The 12,780-nt window shown below is 46.5% G+C and overlaps 1 non-coding gene across 1 annotated transcript; it reads right to left on the minus strand.

The window, feature by feature from the left end:
- Nucleotides 1-4,426: 4,426 nt before the first annotated feature.
- Nucleotides 4,427-4,508, minus strand: TRNAS-CGA (transfer RNA serine (anticodon CGA)). Its single transcript has one exon. It is a non-coding gene; the product is annotated as a tRNA-Ser (tRNA).
- Nucleotides 4,509-12,780: the final 8,272 nt, after the last annotated feature.

Raw genomic sequence — 12,780 nt, forward strand, 5'->3', positions numbered from 1 at the left:
CCTTAGTAAAGCGTTGAAAACACTTGCGTTTTTGTGTATAGCGCTGCATTGTTTGCGGAGCTTGATAAACGCAATGGTCCTCTGAATTACTTTTGTATGCCTCCTATAGTATAAAAATACAAACCACAGAATATTGACCTGCTGTTATGGTGCCTCAGAAACGCCTAAATACTGCTTTTTACTTGACAATCGCACAAGTGTGAACGCTGCATCTGGAGCTATAGTGGTGGGTGCTGAGGATGGGGTTGGATTTTGGCCGTTTCGGGCATTCCTTCGGCGTACAAGCACACAAACAGAGCGACAGTCCAAACGTTTGGCGTCGAAGTACCCCAAGAAAGACTAACGTGGCTTTTCCCAGATTAATTTGCCGCTTTGGATGATTTGGCATCTACTTTACGTGGCTAAGAGAAGATTGAGTATATTAAACCTAAATTGCTCCATTTCTCACTGAACTCCAAAATTGAGCGTAGGCGTCCCGTGCCGACGGAGTAAAAAAGAATAAAGTAAAAAATAATCATACTGTGGTAACGTCACCAAGAAGTCACAGATTGCAAAAATTTTAGAAGCCATCATGACGGCATGATGACGTTACATAACCTGACGTTATGCGATGGTGTTATCACATGACATAATCCCTTTATACTGCCTCCGTGATTGTTAGGCCAATCATGGAAGCAGTGCGATACCAGGTGATATGGCAGGAAGCTTGCAATACCTCTGATCTTTCAGACGAAACCACACTACAGGTGCAGAAAGCTTTTGGAAAGAGGAAAGGGGGTGACAATGCATCAACTGAGAATGAAAGTAAGGCAGTTTTAACTTTCGAGTCGTTTTGTGGTCTAGTGGTCAAGGTACTCGGCTGCTCATCGGCAGGTCGTGGGACCAAATCCAGGTGGCGGCGACTGCATTTTCAATGGAGGTGAAAATGCTGTAGGTCCGTGTGCTAAGATTTGGGTGCACGTTGAAGAACCCTAGGTGGTTGAAATTTCCGGAGTTCTTCACCACGGCGTTTCTCATAATTATATAGTGATTTTGGGACGTTAAACCCCACATATCAATCAATCAGTCAATCAATCAATCAATCAATCAATCAATATCAGCTTTCAAGTCGTTACAGGAAAATGCGTATGGGATCAGAGTTTCAAATGCGAACATTATTTTTGCGTACCACAAGCACTTTTGGCGTCTGTTTGCGTAAATATCTGTCTATATATTTAGTCGCTGACATCTGGGTGCTCTCGCGATCACACCCCCCCCCCCCCCCCGACTTGGTGTGAATAAAAATTCGTGTGGTTGGATAAGATGGTTTGACGATTACGACGCGCTAGACAGGACATGAATAATGTCACAATCCCGTCACGTACGTCGTCAACCACTTACTGTTGCACCGTGGCACATACCCGAGGGCGGGTATGTGCCACGGGTATTCGGGTATGTGTCATAGTTGGCTGATAGTTACTGTTTACCCAGCAACGAGGAGAACGCACATGGGCACTTTTAACAGGTGAGCGTTAAGACAAAGTGGATATTGGAAGCGTTGACCCGACAAATATAAACAATGATTGTCAGAGTCTCATCAGGAATCGAACCCAAGCATTCTGCTTGGCAATCGAGCATTCTATCACAGAGCAACGTTATGTCTCGGAACTACTTTTCTGATAAGAATTATTGTTCTTGACAAATGAATTGTGGTTGAAGTACTGGCTATTCAATTTTATAAACATCACATATGTAGTACTATGATACAGCACTCATGTCGGTGGTTAACATCAATTGCTGTTATGTGCTATGCGCTTCAGTTCATTTATACACGAATGTGCAGGGCTATCATTTTCGCGAACACCAGCGCTTCATGTCAGCTTATCGGTTCTGGTGCTGCTAATACTGATGTTCCTGTTGTCATTGTTGCGCAAGTCTGAACAAGTTTACATTAACATCTGCAACTTTTCAACATATGTCTGTGCGTGCAACATTTGTACATAATTTTAGCGTAGTTTCACAGCATGTCGCACAATAAAAAAGTTGTAACACGATCACCTTCTCCGCACATGCTTCTCATAAGGTCGATTCCCAAGATGTGTAAAATCTGCCGAATTAATTTTTTTAGCTCGAAAGTGGTTTATGCTGGAGTCCACCTCGGCTCCGCCATAGAGTTTGCTCAACATACACTAGAAGGAACTCTGGTGCTAGTGCCTATGGGAGCTGCAACACATGGTGCTTCAGCGATCATGGGAACAGCACCTCCTTTACTTTGAGATGCCTGGCACGTCGCCCGCGCTTCTATTGTTCACCCAGATTCGCTATGTTCTTACGGTTTTCAACGAGGTGTCACGACCTTCTGACACTACGCTCCGCAAACCCCGTCACATAGAGTCACTGCGTCGGTAACTCTAAAAAAAATTGACGTGTTTAACCATGAGTGGATTTCGTGCTTAAACCTAAGCAGGGCTCAGCAGAGGGAAAACGGACAAGTTCTCAAGATGAAATAAAAGTGCAATGAGCATCAAACAACAAAATTATAGAGCAATGTTTATTTACTGCACCAAAACTGCAGGTTAAACTCGTCATACTTGGGGTATGTTGAAGGCAACGAATTATTCCAAGATGTTAATAATGAAGAAAGAAAAATTGTTTTAAGATCTAGAACAGAACAACTTACATCAGTACCAATCACAATCAAACACACGTTAATACATATAACAAAGGGAAAATGAAGGTTTGAAGGGAAAATGAAGGGAAAATGAAGGTTTGATTATCCCATAAAGTAGCCTGTTATTTTTGAAAACAGTTCCAATAAAAGTTTAGAGAATTTTTGCCCACAGCAAGCTATGTGCAATGTTTCCCTGCTAAGCAGAAAACTATCTTACCAAATATTTTCCCTTTCAGCCAACGTGAACGCTTACTAGCTGAGGCAAGCTTGTTTCACCACCCTATTTTTATCCTATGTTTCGGTATTTACCTTTGCAGCTAGTTGCAGTTCCAACTCTTTGTTTTCCTGCGGTGGAGAGGACTTGTACTGGGCTGCATGTCACGTCAAAGCGGCATCCACAAGCGAGTTTTGTAGCGCACAATTCTGCCCACGCAAATGTTGTGCATCTTTTTCTATCTGGAGTAAATCTGGAATAAAAAATTCAGCGCAACACAGAGCTTCTTCAGAAAGAGGCCAACCCATAAAAAAAGAAACAATTTTTTTATGCTAAAGCAAAACTTTTCGTAGATTATGAAGTGAAAACTTACTGACAATTGCGATATAGTAAGGTGAAGAGTTTGAGATAGGCATGTAAGTACGTAGAGTTATGAGCTAGCCTTTATTTGTAGCTTCTTTTTTGCATCTGTTTTATTTCTTGTTACTTTTATGTTTTTTGTCCTATTACTTGTTTCATTTTCTTCTTTTGTGTTTCGGTGACGAAGTTCTGAGAGTAATCAAGCCGGAAGTGGCAAAACAGGAGTGTCGAATGGTTCAGTGCGCTGAAACAGGCGCCTACGGCAAGGGCCAACGAAACGACAATGCTCAATCCAGTTACGGCCGCTAAAGATTGCTGTCTAAAAAGAAGTGCACGAGTGAGCCATTCTAATTGCAAAGCATACATTTGAGTACTGCAGGTACTTCTAGCGTGTCTATCTACGTATCTATCTATCATTCGATATAGCCGCCCACGTCTGCTCACTCTGGTGATCACACCTTTCACTTGGGGTAAACCAGAACTACTATGGGCGGGTAAAATGTTAGACGAATATGACTCACTCGTCATGGCATGAATAGTGTGAGAATCTCGTCATGTACGTTGCCAAACTTTTTTCATCAGACACGTGTGACTTATACCCGTATACCACGGTTGATGATGATGATGATGATGACATGTGAGTTTAACGTCCCAAAACCACCGCTTGATTATGAGAGACGCCGTAGTAGAGAGCTCCGGAAATTTTGACCACCTGGGGTCCTTTGATGTGCACCCAAATCTGAGCACACGGGCCTACAACATTTTCGCCTCCATCTGAAATGCAGCTGCCGCAGCTGGGATTCAAACACGCGACCTGCGGGTCAGCAGCCGAGTGCCTTAGTCACTAGACCACCGCGGTGGGGCCCCAAAGTTGAGAATGTGCTAGACGTTTTTAACAGTTTATTCATACCCAGGAACGGCGAGAACAGACACTGGCAACTCCGTGGCAAATCGACGCTGTTCTTAGAAACCGCTCGAACACTTATCATGTCTAATGTTGCTTTACGTATATATTAATGAATTTACAATCTTTGTTTAGAGTATCTGAGCAGATTTGCTTTTAATGCTTACGGTATACTTCGGCAGTGTTTACCATGATCACAGTTGCTTCAGCCACAACAGAAAAACAAAATAAATTTGTCCGAGAGGCTGGGGTATACCTTTAAAAGCGCACTAATCCATGCAAAAAAAAATAAAACAATCGCAGCCGGCAGGATTCCAACCTGCGCAGGGATGACCCAATGGATTTCGAGTCCATCACCTTAACCGCTCGGCCACGACTTCATGTGCTCGCAGTCGCTATCGAATTGCCACTGCTAGGTGTGGATTACGTTGCAAGCGCTTCCTCTTCTATTGTTTGCGACCGTTTTTGCCGCACTTCGCGTCCCTCTTTTTTGTTGTGTGTGTGTGTGAGATGACTTACCAGCAATACTCGCGTTGCAGTGCATGCAAGTAGAAGTTGAACCATGCCGTAGATTTAGGGAAAACAATTCTAAGCAGCATATACGTTCTTCAAACGTGTCTTACGAAAGATGTCAACGTCTTCAGCACTTAGAAGTGTGGCAGCTTGGGCTAGTTGGTATGGCATGACGATAGTTATAGCGCGAGAACAAAACGACGACACAGAGAGAAGAAGGACACGAAAGACACGAGCGCTAACGTCCAACTGAGTTTATTGTGCAGAGCATGAAAATATATAGAGGAGACAGGGACCATGTGATAAAAACCATATGGCACAAGAGCAGAACATGAGTAAGAAAAACAAAAACAAACAACACAAAAACAAAGGCACTGAAAAACAGCAAAGAAAAAACCTAGAATAAAACGAAACAGAAAGGTAAAGATAAAATAACTACCTGCCCGCACCGAAACCTTCGAGTAACCTGCGTTCCTTCTCGGACAAAGCCACGGAGGGCTTGCTAATACAAGGCACCTGTTCGCGTGCCATCTGCGCGGCCTCGGCAATGACCCGGGTGCTTTCATCTCTGTGTTTGCAATTGTGTTCCCCTCTTCAATGACACAGCGACGCTGTACAAACACAGAGATGAAAGCACCCGGGTCATTGTCGAGGCCGCGCAGATTTTAATGTTGAATTTGGCGCCAAAATTACTGCACCAGACGTTAGGGATTTCAACGTACATTTTTCACAATTTAGCGACTTTCGCTCAACAAAGTTTCCCGCATCTTAGTATGTTAAGTCTCGGTAGCCCTCAGAGGACAATGTATAGACTAATTTAGGTGCGCAGGATTTTTTACGCACTGCAGGTGCTTACAGAGTTTTAAATGTGAAGCGTTTCTTAGCGAAATTCGACAACTTTGAGCGTATCTATCTATCTATCTATCTATCTATCTATCTATCTATCTATCTATCTATCTATCTATCTATCTATCTATCTATCTATCTATCTATCTATCTATCTATCTATCTGTGTGCCTATCTATCTATCTATCTATCTATCTATCTATCTATCTATCTATCTATCTATCTATCTATCTATCTATCTATCTATCTATCTATCTATCTATCTATCTATCTATCTATCTATCTATCTATTTATCTATCTATCTATCTATCTATCTATCTATCTGTGTGTCTATCTATCTATCTATCTATCTATCTATCTATCTATCTATCTATCTATCAACTACGACTTTTAGCTCTCCTGGCCGTTTGGATAATGGTATCGACACCAAACTTGGTATGCCATAACAGGACTGTATGAAGAAAATACTAATTATAACAAGAAAATCACGAAATGTATATAATGAATACCATGATTTGCATTTCATGATCCTGCAGTCTTTGCGGTGGTTTCGTTCACATGGCATGTTGCAAAACTGGTATGGTATCGCATGATTGCTTGGCGAACACAAGCGACAGACCCTAACATGAAAATCATGACATGCATGTCATGTAACAACATGACTACATGCCACTTTGATGATAGGCTCGCGGCCGTTTCGCTAGCGTCACATATACAAATATCGGCATTACAGTACGTGAATAGATGACGAAGGTATGTGACTGGTGCAAACATGATAATGATGAGATGGGTGTCATGTAACTACATGGCTACATGCCATGCTCATGATGCACTGGCGCCCGTTTCGCTAGCTTCACATGTACAAAACTCGGTATTCCGCGACGCGAAGGGACGACATAGGTAAATGACACATCCAAACATGATAACTACGCCATGCGTGTCATGTTATATGACTGCATGCCACATTAATGATGTGCTCACGGCTGTTTCGCTCGCTTCACATATGCCGAATTTGGTATTACGTGACGCCAAGGTATCACGAAAGTATGTGACTTGTGCAAACATCATATTCATGAGATGCGTGTCATTTGCGAACATGAGTACATGCCACAGTGAAGGCACCAATATATTTCGACGTGACGTGGCGCGCGTGCTCACCGGCGTTCATTTCGTCGCGTCACGCCGGCGTTGCCACGCCTGCGGCCGGTCTTGCCATATACTCGCAGGCTCACACCGCGCTGCGTTGCTTTGACGTATGCGCGTTTCAGCGTGTCCGGCGTCCCTCCGTCACAAAAAGAGGGAGACGGAGTGCTGTCTGGGTAACGCATCGGCGCGAAGTGTGGTACGTCGCATTTCGCGCTGGTTGCCGTCGGGCCGTGCCAACGGACGTCGGTTGCGCCTGGCGTCAGACTAGAGAGTGCTCGCATTTTGCTAACCTAGCATCGCTGTGCCCAGCGTGAGCGCGCGTCAAGGCTACATTAGACTATACTGGGCTCTTCCTGATTCGCTCGCGGCCATTTGGGTAGCTCCACATATACCGAATTCGGTGTTATGTGCCGTCAATATATGACGAAATATATCACTATGCAAGGAATATGCAAAGAATGAATGCCAGGGTCCCTGCATGAATCCAACCCCAGCATTTTGCGTGACAACCAAGTATCTTACGAAAGAGCCACGCGAGGTCTCAGAACTGCTTTTCAAGTGAACCGTAATGTTCATGAAATGTCAATTGGGGTAGCAATGCTGGCTATCCAAAATTTTAAACAGTACATAAGTACTCCTGATGCCCCGCGAGCTTCTTTATATTTTTATTTGTCTGGTGTATTGCACTTATGTACTCTATAGCACAATCTGCGCCAGAATGTCTAAAGCGATTCCAGATAATTTTCGACTCATCTGTCCGATTAGAGCGGGCAAGCGTAAATAGTTGAGTTTGTTTTAACGTATTCTGCGACCAGCAATAATGATGGATTGTTCACCTATGCGTGTCTAAATGTCGGCACGCGTGTCCATGGATCAGTTGATTGATGGCCAATGCTTTTTTGCCAATGTAAGCGCAGACCATGCATTGCTTGCTGCAGTTTCAATTTCCATTTCCCGTATACAAATTCAGCGGAATGACAAATAATATCTTGCAAATGGTGACTAATGTATTTGCAAGATTTTTGATTCCATGACACGAAGTCGTCAAATCTGGTGGTTAAATTTATAATGCCACCTACTGAAGTTAACTTATGCAAAAGTGTCCTGGGCAACCACCGTTGCCAGTACAAAAGCTATATATCTGGTGACCACTTCTGGTGTTGGTAATATTCATGTTGCTGTTGGCATTTTTACGCAATTCTAAAAGAGTAGTTAGGCAAAATATATGTCCCTATACTCAAAATAAATTTTCGCATACAGAATTTTCACGCATGATTTTGGTCATTTCATAAGATTTGCTTGATGAAAAAAATGCAGCACAGTCACTATTCATTCGCATGGTTTGCATAACTTTGATATTCCCAAGGATCGAGGGATCTGCCGAATTTTTAACAGCATAACCAAAAACCTAAGCTGCGTCTTGCGCTAGCAACACAATATCTCTGCCGGCGCCTGCTGTATTCATCATGTTTTGCATCTTATTATTCCTTAATAAATGAAGAGGGCTTGCACTTGGCCACGTACGTTTCAGAAGTAGATTAGTCACAGTACGTTTTACTGCGGAGTTGTTGATTTTCATTGTGACAAAACGCTTTCGCAAAAACTGTCATCATCGTTAACAGTCTTCACCTTTCTGGCACTTGCAACGCAATAACTCACCTGGCGCGCGCCCTATTCATCATCTTTCTCAACTTCTGTTTCGCTCAGCATTGACGCATCAAGCGAGCTCTCCTGCGGCGCCGATTTGTCCGGCGAGAGATACAGTAACTCAGATGGGTAAGAGGGCGAACATACTCAGCGAGAGAAACAAACAAATATCAAGATAAAGAAAGAGAGAAAGTTTTGGCGAAATAATTTCTTAATTAGGTGGGAACGCTCGGCTCTCCTGGTGTGCTCGTAGAGCAGAAGCTAAGTGTATAATAAAACACAGAAAAGGGTTGGGAAAGGTAACTGTGGGTAAGAACGAGGGTAAGAAGTGAAATAGGGTATAGCATTAAGATAAAGAGAGTGTGATGACGTTTATTGAACTGGAGAAGTCGCAACGATGTCGCAACGAAAAATGGCCGTACGACAAGCCTCGCAAAGGCGGCCTAGGTTCTCGTGCAATCAGAGCACGGGGTTTTTCCTTCTCTTTGGAAGGCGCATACACGTTAGTGCGTATGCTTCACTACAATACCCCCCGGGTTGAAGAGTAGCCATCCTGGCGACTCAGGGAGTAGGCACAATGAGGGGGTCGTAGCAGGGCTTGAGACGGTCGACGTGTACAGTCTCGCGTCCTCGACGGCGCAAATCTGGCGATTGTGTTAGGGGCTCGATGATGTAATTCACCGGCGAGGTTGCATCAATGACACGGTATGGACCATGGTACCGGGCCAGAAGTTTAGAAGACAGGCCAGGAACGTGCGGGGGCACCGAAAGCCACACGAGGGAGCCAGTACGAAACGTAGGCGCTATGTGATGAGCGTCATCATGTCGGGTTTTTTGTAGACCTTGAGCCTCACTTGTCATAGACCGAGCCAACTGACGGCAGTCTTCAGAGTATCTGGTGACTTCCGAAAGCGGGGAGCACTCCGATGCATCAGGGCGGTACGGGAGTATGGTGTCGAGGGGGTGGGATGGTTCGCGGCCGTACAACAGAAAGAACGGGGAAAAACCGGTAGTCGCTTGCGTCGCGGTGTTGTAAGCGAAGGTAACAAAAGGCAAGACAGCGTCTCAGTTAGTGTGGTCGGAGGAGGTGTACGTCCTCAGCATGTCGCCAAGTGTGCGGTTGAACCGTTCAGTGAGACCATTCGTCTGTGGATGGTATGCGGTAGATTTCCGGTGGATGATGTTGCATACAGCGAGAATAGCTTGGATGACCTCCGACAGGAACACTCGACCCCTATCACTGAGTAATTCCCGTGGAGCCCCATGGCGGAGAATGAAGCTGCGCAGAATGAAGAGTGCAACTTCATGGGCGGTCGCTGCCGGTAGAGCTGCAGTCTCAGCGTAGCGTGTCAGATGGTCGACGCCGACAATAATCCACCGGTTTCCAGAGCGACTATATGGGAGGGGGCCATAGAGGTCTATACCCACGCGGTCGAATGGGCGAGCCGGGCACGGGAGCGGCTGTAACATGCCAGTAAGGTGCCGCGGAGGTGTCTTGTTCTGTTGGCAAGTGGTGCAAGACTGAACGTATTTCTGCACAAAGCGATACATTCCTCGCCAGTAATATCGTTGGCGCAGCCGTTCATAGGTTTTCAGGACACCTGCGTGAGCACTTTGAGGGTCTGCATGGAAATTCATGCAGATGTCAGAGCGCATATGAGTTGGGACAGCAAGGAGCCACTTCCGACCACCAGGCATGTAGTTGCGGCGGTACAGAATGCTGTCTCGCACGGAAAAGTGGGCTGCTTGTCGGCGTAGCGCTCTCGTGGAAGGGACAGCAGACGGATCGGTAAGGTAGTCGAGTAACAATGCAAGGTATGCATCTTTACGCTGCTCCGAAAGCATGTCAGTGGTGTCTATTGGTGACAAGGTGGTAAAAAGTGGTGACAGAGAAGCCACATCTGGGGTTAATGGCGATCGCGAAAGTGCATCGGCATCCGCATGCTTGCGACCGGAACGATATACTACACGGATGTCGTATTCTTGCAATCGAAGTGCCCAACGTCCCAGGCGTCCGGACGGGTCTTTCAATGTGGACAGCCAACATAGAGCGTGGTGGTCTGTGACCACGTTGAAAGGGCGGCCGTAAAGGTACGGGCGAAACTTCGTCAAGGCCCAGATTATGGCCAAACACTCCTTCTCTGTCACGGAGTAATTCAATTCAGCCTTCTTGAGAGCGCGACTTGCATAGGCGACTACGTATTCGGCTTGGGTGCCTTTCCGTTGTGCCAAAACTGCACCAAGACCGATGCCACTTTCATCGGTGTGAATTTCTGTGGCAGCAGCGGGGTCGTAGTGACGAAGAATGGGTGGTGAGGTCAGCAGGCAGCGCAGCTGGCGAAATGCGTCGTCACATGCAGGTGACCATGCAGATATACCTTTGCTGTTGGAAAGCAGACCCGTGAGAGGTGCGATGATGGACGCGAAGTTGCGCACGAAGCGACGAAAGTAGGAGCAGAGACCGATGAAACTTCTTAGGGCTTTCAGTGATGTGGGCAACGGGAAGTCAGCGACAGCCCGAAGCTTTTCGGGATCCGGAAGAACACCGTCTCTTGTGATGACATGTCCCAAGATGGTTAGTTTTCGTGCTGCGAAATGGCACTTCTTGGAGTTAAGTTGTAGGCCCGCAGAAGTTAGACACGTCAGAATCTCGTGGAGGCGAACAAGATGTGTCGGGAAATCAGACGAAAAGACTACGATGTCGTCCAGGTAACACAAGCAAGTTTTCCACTTATGGGCACGCAAGATGGTATCGATCATGCGCTCAAATGTGGCAGGTGCGTTGCAGAGCCCAAATGGCATCACTTTGAACTCATATAGGCCATCTGGCGTTACAAAGGCTGTTTTAGGGCGATCACATTCAGCCATTGGCACCTGCCAATACCCAGAACGCAGATCCAAGGATGTAAAGTACTCGGCGCCTTGTAAACAGTCAAGAGCATCGTCTATTCGTGGTAGCGGGTAGACATCTTTCTTCGTAATCTTGTTTAAGCGGCGATATTCCACGCAAAATCGAACGGTGCCATCTTTTTTCTTTACGAGAACCACAGGTGATGACCAAGCGCTTTGAGAAGGCTGTATCACTCCACGTTTAAGCATGTCGTCTACTTGCTCCGTAATGACGCGGCGCTCTTCGGCGGAAACGCGGTAAGGACGCTGTCGCAGAGGCGAATGTGAGCCGGTGTCAATAGTATGAGTGATAGTCGTGGTGCGGCCCAAAGCAGGTTCTTGAAAGTCGAAAGAAGAGCGAAACTTGTTAAGGAGAGCAACAAGTTGGCGGCGATGCGAGAGGGGAAGGTCTGCGTCAATAGCATTGTCGAAGGGTGACAAACTTGATGGCTCAGACGCATCAGTTATTGCGGCAATGTGACATGGCGTTTCGTCGGGAAGAATAATATCATCGATATGGTCGACAGGTTGCACATATCCCAACGTTTCACCACGAAGTAAGCCAATGGGGTAGTTGCAGTGGTTGGTAACCAGCATTACGGTTAAACCAGACGCAATTGTAAGAACGGCAAATGGGAGAACGATGCCCTTGCGTTCAGTAAAAACAGGAGATGGCGTAAACACCACCGTGGCGTCAGGTTGCGCCACACATGAAAGGCTTATAGGGACCGAAGCTTCCGGGGGCAAGGTGATGTCGTCGTCAGCGATGAGTTTGCAGAGCCGAGGCGACTGGTGGAAATTCATATGTTGGCACAAGGGACACTTCGGCACGGGAACAATCGACGATAGCTTCATGACGTGATAAGAAATCCCAACCGAGGATAAGGTCATGAGAGCAAGATGGCAGAACAAAAAACTGTACGACGTACAAAACGTCTTGGATGACGACGCGCGCCGTACACAGAGCTGAGGGATGAATTCGTTGTGCGCTAGCCGTGGACAGCACCATGCCACAGAGAGATGTGGTCACTTTCTTCAGTTTCCGACAAAATTTGGCGTCCATCACAGAAACGGCGGCCCCGGTATCAATTAACGCTAATGTGGCGACTCCCTCAACATCGACATCAACAACATTTTGTGGCGAAAACGGAGGCCTTGGGAATTGCGCACAAGGTGCAGTTCTTGCCTCCGGAACTGCACTGATTAGTTTCCCTCCTCAGGAGGTGGTCGACGACGCATAGGCGATGGCGATCGGCGACGAGGGGATGGGAAACAAGCAGTCGATGGGCGGCGATCCGAGTCTGAGTGCCTCGGTTCATATGCAGATGCGCTGGCCTGCTGCGGCACGTAGGTAGCAGTTCCGAAGTATGCGTTTGCAGGTGTGGGGCGACGGCGGCAGAAGCGTGCAATGTGGCCAGCGATGCCACAGGCGAAGCAGATAGGACGGTTGTCATGGGTGCGCCACTCATTAGATCGACGGAAAAAGCGAGGTGAGGGCCTGTAAACTGGAGGCGAGGCCGGAGGAGGTGGAGCTGATAAGGCGACTGGATGCGGTGGGGGCCGCGCGACCACAGCTGCGTAGCTGAGAGGTGAAGGTGGTGCAGGTGGTG

Source organism: Rhipicephalus microplus, chromosome X (assembly GCF_043290135.1).
Source record: "Rhipicephalus microplus isolate Deutch F79 chromosome X, USDA_Rmic, whole genome shotgun sequence".
NCBI classification, from domain to species: Eukaryota; Metazoa; Arthropoda; class Arachnida; order Ixodida; family Ixodidae; genus Rhipicephalus; species Rhipicephalus microplus.